Genomic DNA, 15,452 nt, shown 5'->3' with positions numbered 1-15,452 from the left:
CAAGGCTGCAGTGCAGCCTTGTGATTGGTCTAAGCACTGTGGTTTGGCACTCACACAGGGGCCGGGGCATGTTCTCCACGCAGGCTGTAATGCAGCTTGCGTAGAGAACGTGCAAAGGGCGCATGACTGGCCGGCCGCAGAGGGCTGGCCAAGCATTTATGAGCACCTAGAGTGGACAAACCACTCCTCCCCTGCTCTGCCTTGAGAGCAGAGCAGCTCCGCCCGCAAAGCAGCTGGAAACAATAAAATGATAATGACGTTGAGTTATTATTATTTTATTTTTCCTTTAGTCAAACTACTTAAATCAGTGAGGCGATGCTCCTTTGCCTTAGCGGAGGAGCCGCCACTGGCTAGCGCATGCTCTTGCTGCTCCACCCTAAAAAGGGGATACATGGAGGAATATCGGTCACTGTTACTCACGCTGCCAAACTGAATGCTAACTTCCCTTTACAAGCATGCTATATTTCATATTCTTCAGCGATCTGCAATCAGTGAAAGGCAATGTACAGCACTGTACAAAATAAATATTAAAATTAAGTCATTTTGAAATTCAGCAAGCTGTTATTTTATCCTTTGAAATCAAATCCGAAAACTGCAAAAACAGGAAGAAACCATTTTGGAAGAATTTTAGTTAGTCCAAAGTTTTCAATTATATATTAAAGTAAACATGCAAAATTGCTACGTTACGTAAAATACGGGTTTTGCACAGATTTTATTCGGGATCCTATCACTTACACAGACCTAAGAACAAAAGACCGGTATTGTTTTCTGAGGAAGGTGTGTGCTGACCTCCACGACAGCAAAGGCGATATTTAAAGTGGGGTTCTAATTAAATCATTTTATATTCAGCAAAAACTCACCTTTTAATGCTCGTCTGGATGCAGGTTTAGTTACAGTGTCGCCTCTGTAAAAAGTACGGAAGTAAACCCAGTTTCACTTTCTTTTACTTGAGCTTTGAACTGCTGATTTGGAAGCCCACACCCACCCTGCAAGAAATACCAGAAGCTGTTTTTTAAGCCTGTGTTTTGTACTGACTCATACTTTCAGTACATTATTTGCAGAGCTCTCCCAAGATCATGGATGTGTAGCCTGTCAGTTAAGATTCTTTTACTTGTAGTCCCAGAATGCAAATAAAACAGCTACACTGGATAAACTGCTCCCACATGGAAAACATTCTGATGTTGCCTGTGTTCCCGTTTGACAGGGAACTTACCTGCTGCTTGAGATGGACTGGTAGGGGGATCAAGAATGATTTGCACACAGCTGGTCTCTCCCACGATTGTTACAGTGGGTGAAAAAAATGGTTTAGAATGAGCTATCACCAGAAGTAAGATTAATTTAAACATTCCTTCCATCATTTTGTTGTTTATTTCAGTAGAAGCTTTACGTGGGTTGGGTATGCTTAGATGTGGGCTCTCTGTGCCACAGGACTTACGAAACACTTCACTGACGAAGCCTGAGTCAGCTTGTGTTCCCGTCTAGAGGGGACCTAGACTATTCCTATAGGAGCAGAACAAAGGCAGAGTTACCCATGGCAGTCGACAGTGACGCAGTGGGGGCAAAAACTGTCTGGGATGACCCCCCTACCGATCACCAGGGGGTGAGATACATTTAAGCATTCCTTCCCTCACTTTGTTGTTGATAAGGGAACTAATGCACATGAATATACCATGAATAGAAAAACATCACTCAATTTGAGAGTGGAAGTCAGAACCTTAATATATGTGTTCTTGTTCCCAAGTACGTAACTTTCTCACCTGATCACATCTCTTCCCAAGTACCCATGACAGACTCAGTATTACCCAGCAGCGTCGTTAAACATTCATAATTCTAGTCAGGGACGTGTAATGTTCGGTGCGTGAGGAGGCGTTCTAGCCTGCTAGCGCTGACGCGTGATGTCAGACGCTAGCGGATATAAATAAAGAGGCGTGGCCTCGGCGTGGCAGTCGGAGCCGCGTGTGTAACCAAAATTACTGGCTCCTGTGGTTATTAGCGCAAGCGCGCTAGTTGCATACATAGCAGCTTTTAAAACACTACACTGGCGACGAGGGAGTGGTGTTGAACCCACCATGGCTGATACCTGCCCACTGCTGAGCTGAGTGATTTTCTGCCCTGAAGTGTGGCCAAGGAGCGCAGGAACTCTCATGAAGGCCCAACAGAGGTCACTGGTGCTGAGCCTGAGGTTAGAGGTATGACTCCTTCCCTCTGGGCCCCAGAGACATTACCCCACGCCAGCCCAAGAGCAGGAGAGGCGCGGCGCGTTGCCCTCTTGGACATCCAGTGCCAGGTGGCAGACCCATGCCTGATTGCAATGCCGAGGCCTGTCCCACTGGGCGGGGACTCTCTGGATAAACACCCACTGTAGGGGGGAAGGAAAAGTACCCGAAGGAGCAGACACAGGGCGTCGCCCACTAGACTAGACTGCCAAGGAGAAAAGGGTAGAACACGGCCTACGCAGCACGCTGAGCACGTGCCAAGATGGCGTCGATCCCCGCCCTTGAGCCGTTCATCGTTGATGGTGCCCCGTCATCCCTTTCCCCGCGCTGGAGGGATTGGACCGATCGCCTTCAAATTTACTTCGAGGGGGCAGGCATATCCAGAGAAAGGCGCAGGGCTCTACTGCTCCACCTAGGAGGCAAAGATATCCACCGCATATATAAAACCATCGTGGAGGCAACGCCGAAGACGTACCTCACGCTACTGACCGCTCTAAATGCCCTCTTCGAGCCTATGGCAAAACAGAGACTACGAAAGATTTATCTTTCCCCAAGCCAAGCAAGAGGCTGAAGAGTCTCTGGATGCATTCCATGGCAGATTAAAGGAGCTAGCTAGCATGTGTGGGTTCCGTGATGAGCAGGAGGAGATCCGAGGTCAGATCATCCAAGGGTGTTACTCATCCAAGCTCCGAGTAACCATCCTCCAGGAAGACGGCAAGCCCCTGGCGAACATCCTCACACTAGGCCGCTCGAAGGAGCTGTCGCAGGCGAGGGCATCGCACATGGAAGCAGCCCTACACCGCCCCATCAAGACGGAACAAGCCCACGTGGCAGAGAAAGTGAACGCGGTGAGGTCCAAAGCGAGACAAACCGGAGGAAAGAGACAACCGGACATCAAGAAGAAGGAATGTGGATATTGCGGAGGCCAGCCCCACCGCATGCAGGATTGCCCAGCAAAAGGGAAGAAATGCAGCGCATACGGGTGGATGAACCACTTCGCGGCGGTGTGCAGATCCACCAGAGTCAAGAAAGAAGCAGCACATGTGGTGCGAGAAGAGCCGGACAGCGAGGACATGGATGATGATACCGAAGAGTACCCAGTCCACTATGTGTTCGCAATTAACCAGCCACAAAGACAGAAGCGCCGCCTTCCGAAATGTGGCATCAGAATCCACCAACAGGAGGTAAAAGCGACCATCGATACGGGGCGTCAATTGAGCTAATGGCCGCCAACGTCTACCACCGCTACGAGAGGCGAAGATCCAAGTGTAGTGTAGTTCCTATTATCCCAATAGGCTCTGCGCATTGGAATAATACCTTCAATAGTATAGGCCTAGACCAGACGTTAACTAGGTCTTCTATTGTCGATATTAGACTTAAAGTTTTGGGTTTGCCAGCTAGCTCAGAGTTCACTAGAAACTTTCTCGAATAGGCAAGGAGGAGTTGAACCTCCCTGGATAGACAAGAAGGGATTTAGTTTCTGACAACCATAGAACATGACAACTTTGCTCTCCCCTAATCAAGAGTGTATCTCTAGAGTCGTGTGAAAACAAAAGACAACTTATTTTACTCAGTCAGTACGTGCATTCTTAGTCTCACCAGATTGTAGAGAAAAGGAAGAGACGGGCGTGTTCAATAAAAGATGGTATTTATTGATCAGTCTCTTTTCTCATACAAGAGAAATGGATCGATATTATCGCAATACTTATGGTTAAGTAAAGTGCATACAATAAAAGCAGAAGTATAAAATAATACTGTAAAAACATTTATATGGTTTCTAAGCCATAAGGTGTTTTAAAATGGATAAAATAGATACATACACATATACATTTGACTAATCGTACTCAACTGGTGTTTCTAACTACGCCTACCCCAGTGTACCTGACCTAAGCCTAATACGTGGGCGGGAATAGAAAGTAGCAGTTTAAGTTAAGTTTGTTTTGCCAAGTGACTGACTCAAGAATTCTCTGCAAGGGGTTATTCAGTTCTGTACCTGGAATCTAGGATGAATGAGGGATGGTATCTCTCGTCTCTGGTCTCGATATTCCAGGCTGCCTGCGAGGGCTACCCGGAAGCGCCGGAGCTGGATTTCACGGCAGGAGAAAGCAGCTTCTCGTTCTCAGCGCGTCAGGAAGGCGGGGCTGCGCCAGCGGGGTCTGCTCTGCTCTGGGCTTCGGCAAGTCTGGCTGCTCCGATCTCGTCACCACCGCGTGTGTTTGCTTAAGGCAATACCGGTAATATTTATACCTGTAAGGTGCCGAGATTGACGTAAGGATGGACATAGATACGTCAATAAGGATGTCATACGAGCTGGTCGTTAGCACATTCTTTTGCTGAAGTTCTCGGTGAAATCAAAACAATGGCCGCAGGGTTTTTCCCAGGTTGTCATAGGTTTGATTTGTTTTGAGAACTCCGTATGCCTTATCAGGGGCTGGAGGAATATTGCTTGTCTAATTAGATGGCAAGCGTTATGACCTAATCAGATAACACGTTCCTGTGCCGTGGTGTGGCTTCATCAGATAACGGTTTCTGCATCATGGGATGGCTGCTAGTTAACTTGTTAACCAGAACAGGGTCAGGAATAGGGGGATCGATACAGAACCTATAGGAATACATCACACAAGTATTTGCATATGGACAAAAGACGCCCATCCCACTGATAGGGTGTTTCAAGACAGAACTGCAACACGGAGAAACGAAGATATGCACCACCATCTATGTTACTGAAGAAGGCAGCGGCATGCTGTTGAGCGGGCAATCAGCCGAAGAGTTGAAACTGATATTGTTTGCTATGGCAGTACTAGAGGAGGAGTTAGACATCATCATGGAGGAGTTCGGCGAAGTGTTCAAAGGAATCGGGTGTTTGAAGGGGAAAGAGGTGTCCTTACACATCGATTCATCTGTCCAACCGGTGGCGCTGAGACACAGGCGAATCGCATTCCATCCGAGGCAGAAAGTCGAAGAGGAGCTGGAGGCTCTAGAAAAACAAGGCATCATAGAGCGAGTCAGCGGACCAACCCCATGGGTATCCCCGATCGTCATTGCCAGGAAGCCAAAACAGCCCAGACAGGTCCGCATCTGTGTGGATATGCGCCTCCCTAACGCCGCCCTAAAAAGGGAACGACACCTAACGCCCACCATAGATGATATCTTAGGGGAGTTGAATGGGGCAAAGTGGTTCTCCAAGATGGACCTCCGATCAGGCTATCACCAGCTGCCACTCCATCCAGACTCGAGATACATAACCACCTTCTCTACACATGTAGGCCTCAGACGGTATCGGCGCCTGAATTTCGGTATCTCAAGTCCAGCCTAGGTATTCCAGAATACCATTAGAGAAGTCCTCAGCGGTCTCCCCGGAGTACTAAATGTGAGCGATGATCTGCTGATCTACGCGTCAACAATTGAAGAACACCACCAGAGACTGAGGGGAGTCCTCAAGAGAATTAAAGAGTAAGGCCTTACTCTGCACCGTGAAAAGTGCCAATTCCTGCAGAACAAAATTAGTTTCTTTGGGTACACATTCTCTGATCAGGGAGTGGCCCCGGATCCGGACAAAGTGAAGGGCGTTCAAGAGGCCCCGGCCCCGACAAACATCTCAGAAGCTAGAAGCTTCCTGGGCATGGTAAACTTCTGCGGACGCTTCATCCCTGACCTCTCCAACCTTACAAAGCCTCTCAGAGAACTGACAAAGTCTACGACCACATGGCAGTGGGGCCCCGAACAAGAGCAAGCTTTCCGAGCAACAAAAGCAGCCCTGTCGGCAGACACCACTTTGTCGTACTTTGACCCTGCGAAGCCAACCAACGTGGCCGTGGATGCTAGCCCCTATGGCCTTGGAGCGGTATTGGCTCAACTTCAGAACAACAGAGAGTGGGCACCCATCGCCTACTCCAGCCGATCCCTAACCGAAACGGAGCAAAGATACTCGCAAATTGAGCGAGATGCCATCGCCATTCATTGGGCCTGCCGACATTTTCATGTCTGTGTGTATGGCCACCATTTCACGGTGGCAACTGACCACAAGCCACTCATACCCCTCTTCCAAGGGTCGGCGTCGAAACCGCCACCCAGAATCGGAAAATGGATACTCCAGCTGCAAGGCTACGACTACCGTGTGGAGTACAAACCAGGGTCCACCAATCCGGCGGATTATCTGTCTAGGCACCCGCGGAAAGCCACCAAGGAAGAGAGAGAAGAGGCGGAGGACACAGAAGAATATGTCCGGTTGGTGACCGAAAGATCACAACCCCTCCCCATGAGCCTAGCTGCCGTCATCGAAGCCTCAAAGGGGGACAAATGCTTTCAAATAGCTGCGGATGCAGTCAAGTCAGGAGATTGGAGGGCCCTCCAAGAGTCTTTGAGCAGGAGGACGCCCCAAGCCAGAATGACACTGGAATCTATCCTGAGGGTAAAGGGAGAACTGTCCATCGACAGCCAAGGATGTCTTCTACGAGGCCCTAGACTGGTTATGCCGACCAGCCTCACCCAGTAGGCCGTAGACCTAGCGCACAGAGGACACCAAGGGATGGTAAAGACCAAAGGCAGACTGAGAGCCAAAGTATGGTTCCCTGGCATGGACGCCTTGGTGGAGCAAACGGTGAGAACCTGCAAGTGGTGCCAAGCGGCGGGACAGGCAGATCGCCCTCACCCAGTGGTGACAGAAGACAACCCCCCGAGACCGTGGGAATGTGTGAGCGCCGACTTCGGGCACCTCCCAGACGGACATCACGCCTTAGTCATCATCGATGATTTCACCAAATACCCAGAGGTCGAAATAGTGGGGAGCCAGACAGCCACAAAGAGGATTGCAAAATTTGAAAAAACCATCGCCACTCATGGCATATTTGAAGTGGTCAAAACGGACAACGGACCCCCCTTTCAGGGGCAAGAGTTCGCAGAGTACCTCAAAAGTTGGGGGATTCATCATCGCAAAGTGACCCCTCGCTGGCCCCAAGCCAATGGGGAAGTGGAAAGGATCATGCTCACTCTCAACAAGACAATACGCATTGCCCTGGCGGATGGATCTCCCCTGAAAAGGGCGATTTACAGTTTTCTGAGAGAGTACAGGATGACCCCTCACATCACGACGGAGGCAGCGCCAGGAACGGCCACCATGGGCCGAATAGTGAGTGACACGCTTCCACACCACCCAACCTGGGTCCCGGCACAGGCCAACGAGGAGAAGACCCTAGCCAATCGGACTCGCTCGAACGATCAAGCCCAATCGGACTCGCTCGAACGATCAAGCCAGCCGGCGGAGAGGAGCTAAGGAGTCAAGCATTCAACTGCGAGATCAGGTCTATGTCAAGGACCGGTACCCAGGAAGCAAGTTCCGACTTCCGTTTGAACCCCGACCATGGACTATCACCCACAGGACAGGCACGATGGTGAAAGCCCAGAGAGGAGCTGAAACCGTCACCAGAGATGTATCCTTTTTCAAGAAAGCCCATCCCGGAACACCTTAATGTCCCGCGCTGGAGTCGGAGGGACTGAGCCAGAGTCAACTGAGCGAAGACCAGGAGGAGGATCAATATCTAAATGACGATGAAGACCCAATGGACCGTGGCACCCAGTCACTGCCCGCCACGCCCAGGGGTAGCCTGCCCAGCTCTTCCCCACCCAGGGAGGAGCACAACACTCCAGTGTGCAGGACCCCGGAGGTGCCCCTATCCAGAGGTGGACAGTCCCGATATGGCCTAAGAAAGAACCCAGCACCCTCTTCCCAGCTGGGCGATTACCTGGTGTAACCCTCAAAAACTGAGACTGGCAGACTGGTAACAGATCCATCGTTTCCTTGCCTACTGTGTTAATGTTTTGCTGTTTTGATAAAGGTTGGAAGGAGTGTAATGTCCGGCGCGTGAGGAGGCGTTCTAGCCTACCCGCGCTGCCGGAGTGCGCTAGCGCTGACACGTGACATCAGACGCTAGCGGATATAAATAAAGAGGTGTGGCCTCGGCGCGGCAGTCGGAGGCGCGTGTGTAACCAAAATTACCAGCTCCTGTGTTTATTAGCGCGAGCGCGCTAGTTGCATACATAGCAGCTTTTCAAACGCTACAGGACGTTTAGTAAATGCACAGAATGATTACTACACAGGATAAATCAACATTTTGTATTTGGTAGTAGTTTTCTGCTTGAGTGGCGAAATTTGAATGCTTTTACAAAGAAGTCTCCAGATTTCCGTAGTAAATGTTCCCTAAAAGTGGGCTTTTATATCGTCTGCCAGGGTTGTGTTTCCTTGGAGATAAATCTTTATGGACCCCCTAGCTTATCTTGAAACTCCTTCAGTAAACCCATATATTTATTTGTAAGTTCTTCTCTATAAATATGAAAAACAGTAAAACATATGCTAATTTCAAAATGACAACATTAGAAGCACCAATATTTAGTGGTAAGTATTCATCTAGTGTTGGATGTTTCTATGAAAGTAAGGGACGAGGAGATGTAATGATTTTTTGTAATGCAGATGAGAAGTGGCTGCCTTTCTTCAGTATGAGGTGATTACAACTGTCTCTGTGTTGATTTACGTACAATACATAAATAAATAAAAATGACAGACTCTAACCAAAGTCTAACCTTGAACAGCACAGACAGCAGCTATTACTAACTCGTGACCAAACACCAATTAATTGTTGGCCAGCTACTAGGCACTTCTTAACTTTTTTTGAACAACATAAATGTTAATGGGAAGAAATAGGAAGATGCCCTGAGAGAAAACTGTCCCCTTATTATAAGCTACAGTTTACTTTAAAGAAGTCAAAGAGGCAGTTTTGGAGTAAGGTGAATATGGAAAATGTGCAGGTTTGTGTGGTAAGTACCAAATATGGAAAAAGAGAGAATTCTACTGTTAAGTTCTCCTCCAGATTTTGCTCTCCCTAAACAAGTCAGGGATTTTCCATTATGACCTAGCTCTAAGGGCCAGATGTAGGAAGGCAAATACCGGTCAGTAAATGCCGATTTCGGCCGTTACCGACCGGTATTTGGAGTTTGGGATGTAGGGGCATGTTAAAATACAGATTCGGTAATTTACCGAATCGGTATAATTAACAAATCTGTATTTTGACATGTAGGTAGCACTGTAATCCGTGCTACAGGGGTTTAAGAAATCTAAATTTACCACCAAATAGAAGTTGGTGGTAAATTATGAAAACCCTTTAAAAAGCATTTCTTTTGCTTTTTAAACAGTGCCATGTTGCAGACATACATGCCCTAAGGGCATGTATGTCTGCAACATGTGCACCCATGCACAATTGAGAGGTGCAACAGGGTGTCAAAGTGACACCCTGCCACCCTTCAATGTTTCCCCCAATTACCGAATCGGTATTTACCGATTCGGTAATTGACATTCATTCCTATGGGCCTCCAGGCCCATAGGAATGAATGGCAATTACCGAATCGGTAAATACCGATTCGGTAATTAAATCGGTGAAAATACCTACATCCTGATTGCCAGTTCTTAAATACCGAATCGGTATGATTCGGTATTTAAGAATAGGTAATCTGGGATTACCTACATCTGGCCCTAAATGAGGCAGAAAAAGTTGATACCTTGCGCATCAGAAAACGCTCCAAACCTTGTTTCCTGTTCAAGACCTAAGACCAAAAAACCCAAAGTCCAGAATTTGGAAACTTTGTTAAGTCAGAGCAGAACACTCTTCAGATTTACACTTCAAGTAAACGCGTGGTAGAATGATTGAAATGTGTAATAAAAAGCTCCTAGAATATGTATAAATATGTAAAATGACATTCAAATGTAGTGCAGATGCCATATGATTCATCAAGCTGATCTCCGGGATAACTGCTTTGACCTATGTAATGCAAAATCTACTTGCAACCATAACTCCTTTATAAAGGACCACTCTGATGTACCTTTCCACATTGGACTTCATCCCCCTCACGTAAACCTGAATCTAGAAAAACTACTTTGCCACCCCAGTGGTCCTTCCTACCAAATAGATGATTTTCAAGAACATCCCATGCTCCAAAACGATTGTGGTGACAGCTGGAGAGGGACAAACAGATCATCTGGTGCACATGGTCCAGACACGTTTCTCTCTTTTGATAAACAAAGCAGTGCAATTCAACACTGGGCATTTTCTTGGATCAGCCATAGCGGGGAAAACAAAAAATGAAAAACGTGATCAGTGAAATGCTAGCATTAATCTCGCCACTGGTAATTACTCCCAGCTGCATTTTGGTAGATGCTTTTGGCTCACTGTGCCTCTAAAGAAGGGGACCAACCTTGTTCAAATCAACCTTAGTTCAATTCCAGTGGGAATAGGCCATCTTGCACTGCTAGGCTGTCCTTCCTTATCTGGAGTTCAAGCAACTCCAGACTGGCTTCAACATTATTGTTCTCATCAGTAAGGCATACCTTGAGATTTAGTGTGCACAAAGCAATGCTACCCCATGTCTTGGCATACGTGTTGTACTATGGCCTTTCAATGAGAAGAACAAAATTGTGATGGATGGGATGCTTTAATTAATCACAGTCTCTGGTAATAGCTCTGGTCACCCTGTAGTCCTTCCTGTTTTTGGTTACAGTGCTTCTATAGAGGGTCACCAACCTTTGGAAAATCAGCATTGACCCATTCACATTCCTACTGTGTCCGTTTCGAGTTTTCCGACGGGCCGCCAATTGTGGAGAGTGTATGGAGAGCGGAGCCGCCTGGGGAGAGCTGTGGAAAGCCGAGACGCTGCTTTTCCGAGCGGCCTGCTGCAACCCTTGGTGACGCTCTCTGCCCCCCCCGAGTGTGGAAGTACGGGTCGGGAAGTACGGGACCACCCGGCGGACTTGCCGACCCCCGCTGGACACTCGGGACGTCAAGCCTGCCGACGCGCTGCCCCCGCAGGCTCTTCCGCCGGCCTGCACTGTTCATGCCAACACCGGTGCAGGCGCCGTCCCGGGGTTGTGCCGGCCTCTGCACCAGGGAGAATACTGGAGCTGGACCCCTGGGGCAGCACTACAGTACTACAGCACTTCAGCAGCTGCTGCTAACGGCCCCCCTCTCTTGCTGGTGTACCTGCGACAACGGGAGGTGGCTGGGCAGCGGAGAGACCCGGCAGCTGGCAAGCGAGCAGAGTGTCGGAGCAGGCGGAGGGGCCAGAGGTCTTACAGGCTATAGGTCTTACAGGCCTCACAGGACTCGACGACAACAGCGACTCACAGCATCCTGGAGCTCCAGTGAGTCACTGTTTACACAGTAAAAGGAGAGGTGAGAGCCTGGTGTGAGGTGAGAGGGCGATTATCTACCTCCACCTCGGATTTAAAAAACACAACCCCAATTTACTTCAACCTTTTAGTACTCAGAATAATCGGCACAACCAGAATCTAGGCGTGTTGAGCTTCTAATTTTGGATCTGTTAATTCCGGCACCTTTTACCCTGGCACCTTAATTATTTTCTTCTGACAAACTGCTTCTTAAAAGTTACAGTCATAGATGCTGCCTATTGTTCAAGAAGCAATTCAGAAGATTAATTGCTAAGTATAATTAGAGCACAAGCAGAGTTTTAGTTAATCCACTTTGGCCCACTTTAACATTAATATAAACAAAGAAAACAAGAGAACAAGAATACAAACAAAGAGCAAAAGGACGCTTCGACGACCCGGCGAAGAGAACCAGCTAAGAGAATCCTGAGGCCTATTCAGAGGAAAAACAGCTTCTGGCAAGTCAGTTAAAGCAAAGCCAAAGCAAGTTGCAATAAGAATCACCATTCAAGAATCAGTAAAGTAGGATAAAACGATAATCAAAACGTCAAAAGACAAACTCAAAAGAAAAACCCTTCAACCTTAAATTACAGCTAAAAGGCGACTATGAGGTCTGGAAGAGAAAGAACATCTCTAATATATCTAAGACCACAGAAAAAAACAATAAAAAGGAAAAAAAGAGGGTGAAAACGGGGACAGCAGCAAAGGCAGCAGCTCACCTGGGCAAAAAACAAAACGTGGGAAGTTAGAAAGAAAAAAAGATACCAATGAAGCCAATGAGACCCTGATCTTCCCTCAAAGTATTCCCACCAAAACTCAAATTCAAAAAATCTAAACTACACAGGAATGGAAATCACTATCAGAAGAATAAATTGATACAGAGGAAAAAGCAGATACAACAGCCAACTTGAGCTCAGGCCCTGACATCCTAGATCTAATAAGCACAAAGGGCCCATCGCAGTCGAGAAACCTCTGCCTATTTCAGCCTAAAATATATATTAGGTTTTCATTTCTAAAAGACCCAGGGACCGTAATATTTTCAAAGACTGGAGAAATAAAAGGGCTGCAAACTCCTTTGCAACCAAGAAACCAAGATCTATTCTCGCAACCCCTAATAAAAAGCCAAACAAAGGGAACATACGAAACAAACCAAATTGTTGCGTTAATCCACTCAGAACAATCTCCCCAAACCAAAGAAAGAGGAAACATCAGTAGGAGTTGCTGCTGTGAACAAAGGCCTCTCGGATCCCGAGGGTATTTAAACCCCCTCAGGCTTCAGGAGTCCTTTGTTTTGAATAATTAGAACATTCTGTCCTCTAAGGGCGGAATGTTCTAATAGCCTTAGAGCCCTCTTGGAGGGCTCTACCGGCCATTAAAGGCCTGCTCCCTTGTTAAACGCTGGAGTGGGCCTTTAATGACTCGTCGAGCCCGCCAGGTAGGGCTCTAAGGCTATATTATATTATCACTAGATTCAAGCCCTTACTTTAGCTGCGTTTGTCAAGACTGGTGACAAAATGATTACAAAAAGCATTAACTGATGGTGATGTGTGTACTGCGTTGGCAGGTTCCCAAAAAGTATCTGCTCCAAAGTCAGATCAACCAACCAAATAGTATAATTTAAATTATGAATACAGTTTTTATGGCTACATAACAAATGAATGTACGTACATAACATTGTTACAGTTTTAACTAACCAAACAATAAAGATTGATTTCGTTTTTTTTATTTCACATACTATAGTAAGCCATGATGAACAAGAGAATCCAAATTAATTAAGGTAGACCATCCAATACCCCCCAGAGTGAAGGTGACCGAGTCATTGATGTATTCTCAATGCCTCTTTCAACAGTTTAACTGAAATACTGCCATATCCGCAGGAAGCACACTATGGGCCTCATTACAATGTTGGGCAGAAAGCCTCTGACCGCTAGTCAGAGGCCTTCTGACTGACATGGTAGGTTTAAACTCCGACTGCCACATTAGGATGGCGGCAGTCGGAGTTTAAACCGGCCGGGGAATCCGACTCGGTTCGGACGGGCCAGTCGGAACTGCACCATAATCCCTTAAGGACAGTTTTTCTGCTGTCGGGATTATGAATGTCACTTTTGGACAACCTTTTCATGTCGGGCTTTCCTGGCCCTCCGCATTTGGGCCCTGGGATCACCCTCAACATCTCTGCACCGTGTGGCAGGCACTATAAGGTGAAGGGATCTGTACAAACTTCTATTTTTCAATGGGCGCTTGTGCTGCGGGCGGCTTCATACTCCCGCACAAGCTCCCATTGAAAAATAAGAGTTTGCAACCGCACCATGTGCGGTCGCATCCTAATGGGGAATGTGGAACCGCAGACCCAAGGTCGGGTGGTTCCTTTCCCGCAATGGCCACCCAACATCGTAATTTGGGCCCGAGTATGTAAGCATGGGAAAGCAATGTGAAATTACAAAGGATCATATAAAATGAGGAGAACACCTCCTATGTTAGCTGCTAATTTGTATACATTGTATGCCCAACCATCACAAGTCACCTAATGAATAATACGTTTTTTTTTCATATTTTGTCATTAGGTAGCTTCTTGTAAGGTGCTTCAGCTTTTTAAGGTGTTGCAATTTGTGGAAGTCTTGAATGTGAGTCAAAGCTACTCTAGCACCTCAAGTATAGCAATTTTGTCACCCTTTTTCGTGGAAAAATATTATGGGTCATGTGGGATAATCACTACAGTTAGTACTTTTGATTCAACTGCATTATCTTTGCTTTAGCAGTCCTGCATTAAAAGGTATTGTCACTTTCCGTTTAATTGTAATCTATTATTTACCAAGCTATTTGTAGAAGACTTTTATATACAGTTCTTTTAAACCAATCAACATTGGTACTTATTGTGTTGACATCGGAACAATAAAAGGATGAACCAATCTTGCTGATATACAAGACTTCAACATGCAGATCATACACAGAACTCATCAGCAAGTGAACAAGCAGATGAGATTTATTACAGAAAAGTTTCAAGCACACACATACATACACACCTTTACAAATGATGGGTTAAATGTTTTATATTTATCATATTTACTAAAAGCACCAATTTTTATATTTGAATTATACATCACTCTAAGAATGGACTGATATAATCCCTCTAATACTCTGAATAGACCTTTTTATATATACGTCTACATTTGTTCTCAACCTTAACTAAGGTGAAGACTCCTGATAAAAAGAGCCAAATCGTCTCCAGTTTGTTAGGCTGTTGTAAATTTGAGTTTAAGGCAGCTTCATGTGAAAAAGTTTCAATTGTTTTTTGTGAAATTGTATATTTTCTTGCTTTTTATACAGAAACTACAAAATGCTGCCTATGAACAGTTATATTGCATTCCTGTCGTTCCAACGGAGAATTTGTTTGATATTCGCTTTCCATAAAAAGATTGTACCAAATGCAAAATAAGGTAATCTTATTGTTAAAAATATGTTACATCATCTCCAGTGCTTGCTGGTGTCATTCGTGAAATACGCTTTCTACTGCTGCAAAAGGAAAGAGACTCTTTATTTTACAGAGCTTTTTTATTCAGAGGAAAATAGATGGTTGAAGCTGATGGATCAAACAACATAATTGAATAAATCACAACAATTCTTATAATCATATCATTTATTTCTACAGGCAATTTTTTAGTTATTATAATGAGAAAAGGTATATGACATGCACAGCAGTACACCTACAACCCTGAGGCTGGCTGCACTAGCACTTAAGTCACGTCTCAAAACAGCACTTCCCACATCCCGGAGGCCGGTCAATGCTGTACATATAATTGCAGTGCCAGTCAATTTAGTAAGCAAAATCGTTGCATGTCAATGATACCATACGTATCTCAATAACATTTTTTTATAAAAACAAACAAAACAGTGAGGCTGCAAATCAGACGTGCCATTAGGACTCCAACATATATGCATTATCACGACTACACGACTCTAACTCTGCCTTCGACCCCTTCCAGCTCTCCCCAGCCATCTTCGTCCAGCTCCCCGATGTGGACACTACA

At 46.2% G+C, this 15,452-nt stretch overlaps 1 protein-coding gene across 3 annotated transcripts in view; it reads right to left on the bottom strand.

Moving 5' to 3' along the window:
* The window catches only part of LOC144823366 (uncharacterized), a 282,597-nt gene that overhangs the window by 122,497 nt on the left and 144,648 nt on the right, over window positions 1–15,452 (bottom strand). Inside the window, exon 1 of one of the 3 annotated variants that reach the window (XM_078681834.1) lies at window positions 861–936. The exons of 1 other annotated variant lie outside the window; for it this stretch is intronic. The gene's annotated coding sequence lies outside the window, so the exon portion shown is untranslated. Of the gene's footprint in view, window positions 1–860; window positions 937–15,452 lie in introns of those variants that run through there. One more of the 3 variants, XM_078681835.1, reaches the window with a different exon arrangement.

This window comes from Lissotriton helveticus, chromosome 3_1 (genome assembly GCF_964261635.1).
Source record: "Lissotriton helveticus chromosome 3_1, aLisHel1.1, whole genome shotgun sequence".
NCBI lineage: Eukaryota > Metazoa > Chordata > Amphibia > Caudata > Salamandridae > Lissotriton > Lissotriton helveticus.
The sequence above is the reverse complement of the archived record's forward strand: the minus strand, read 5'-3'. Positions and strand labels throughout refer to the sequence as shown.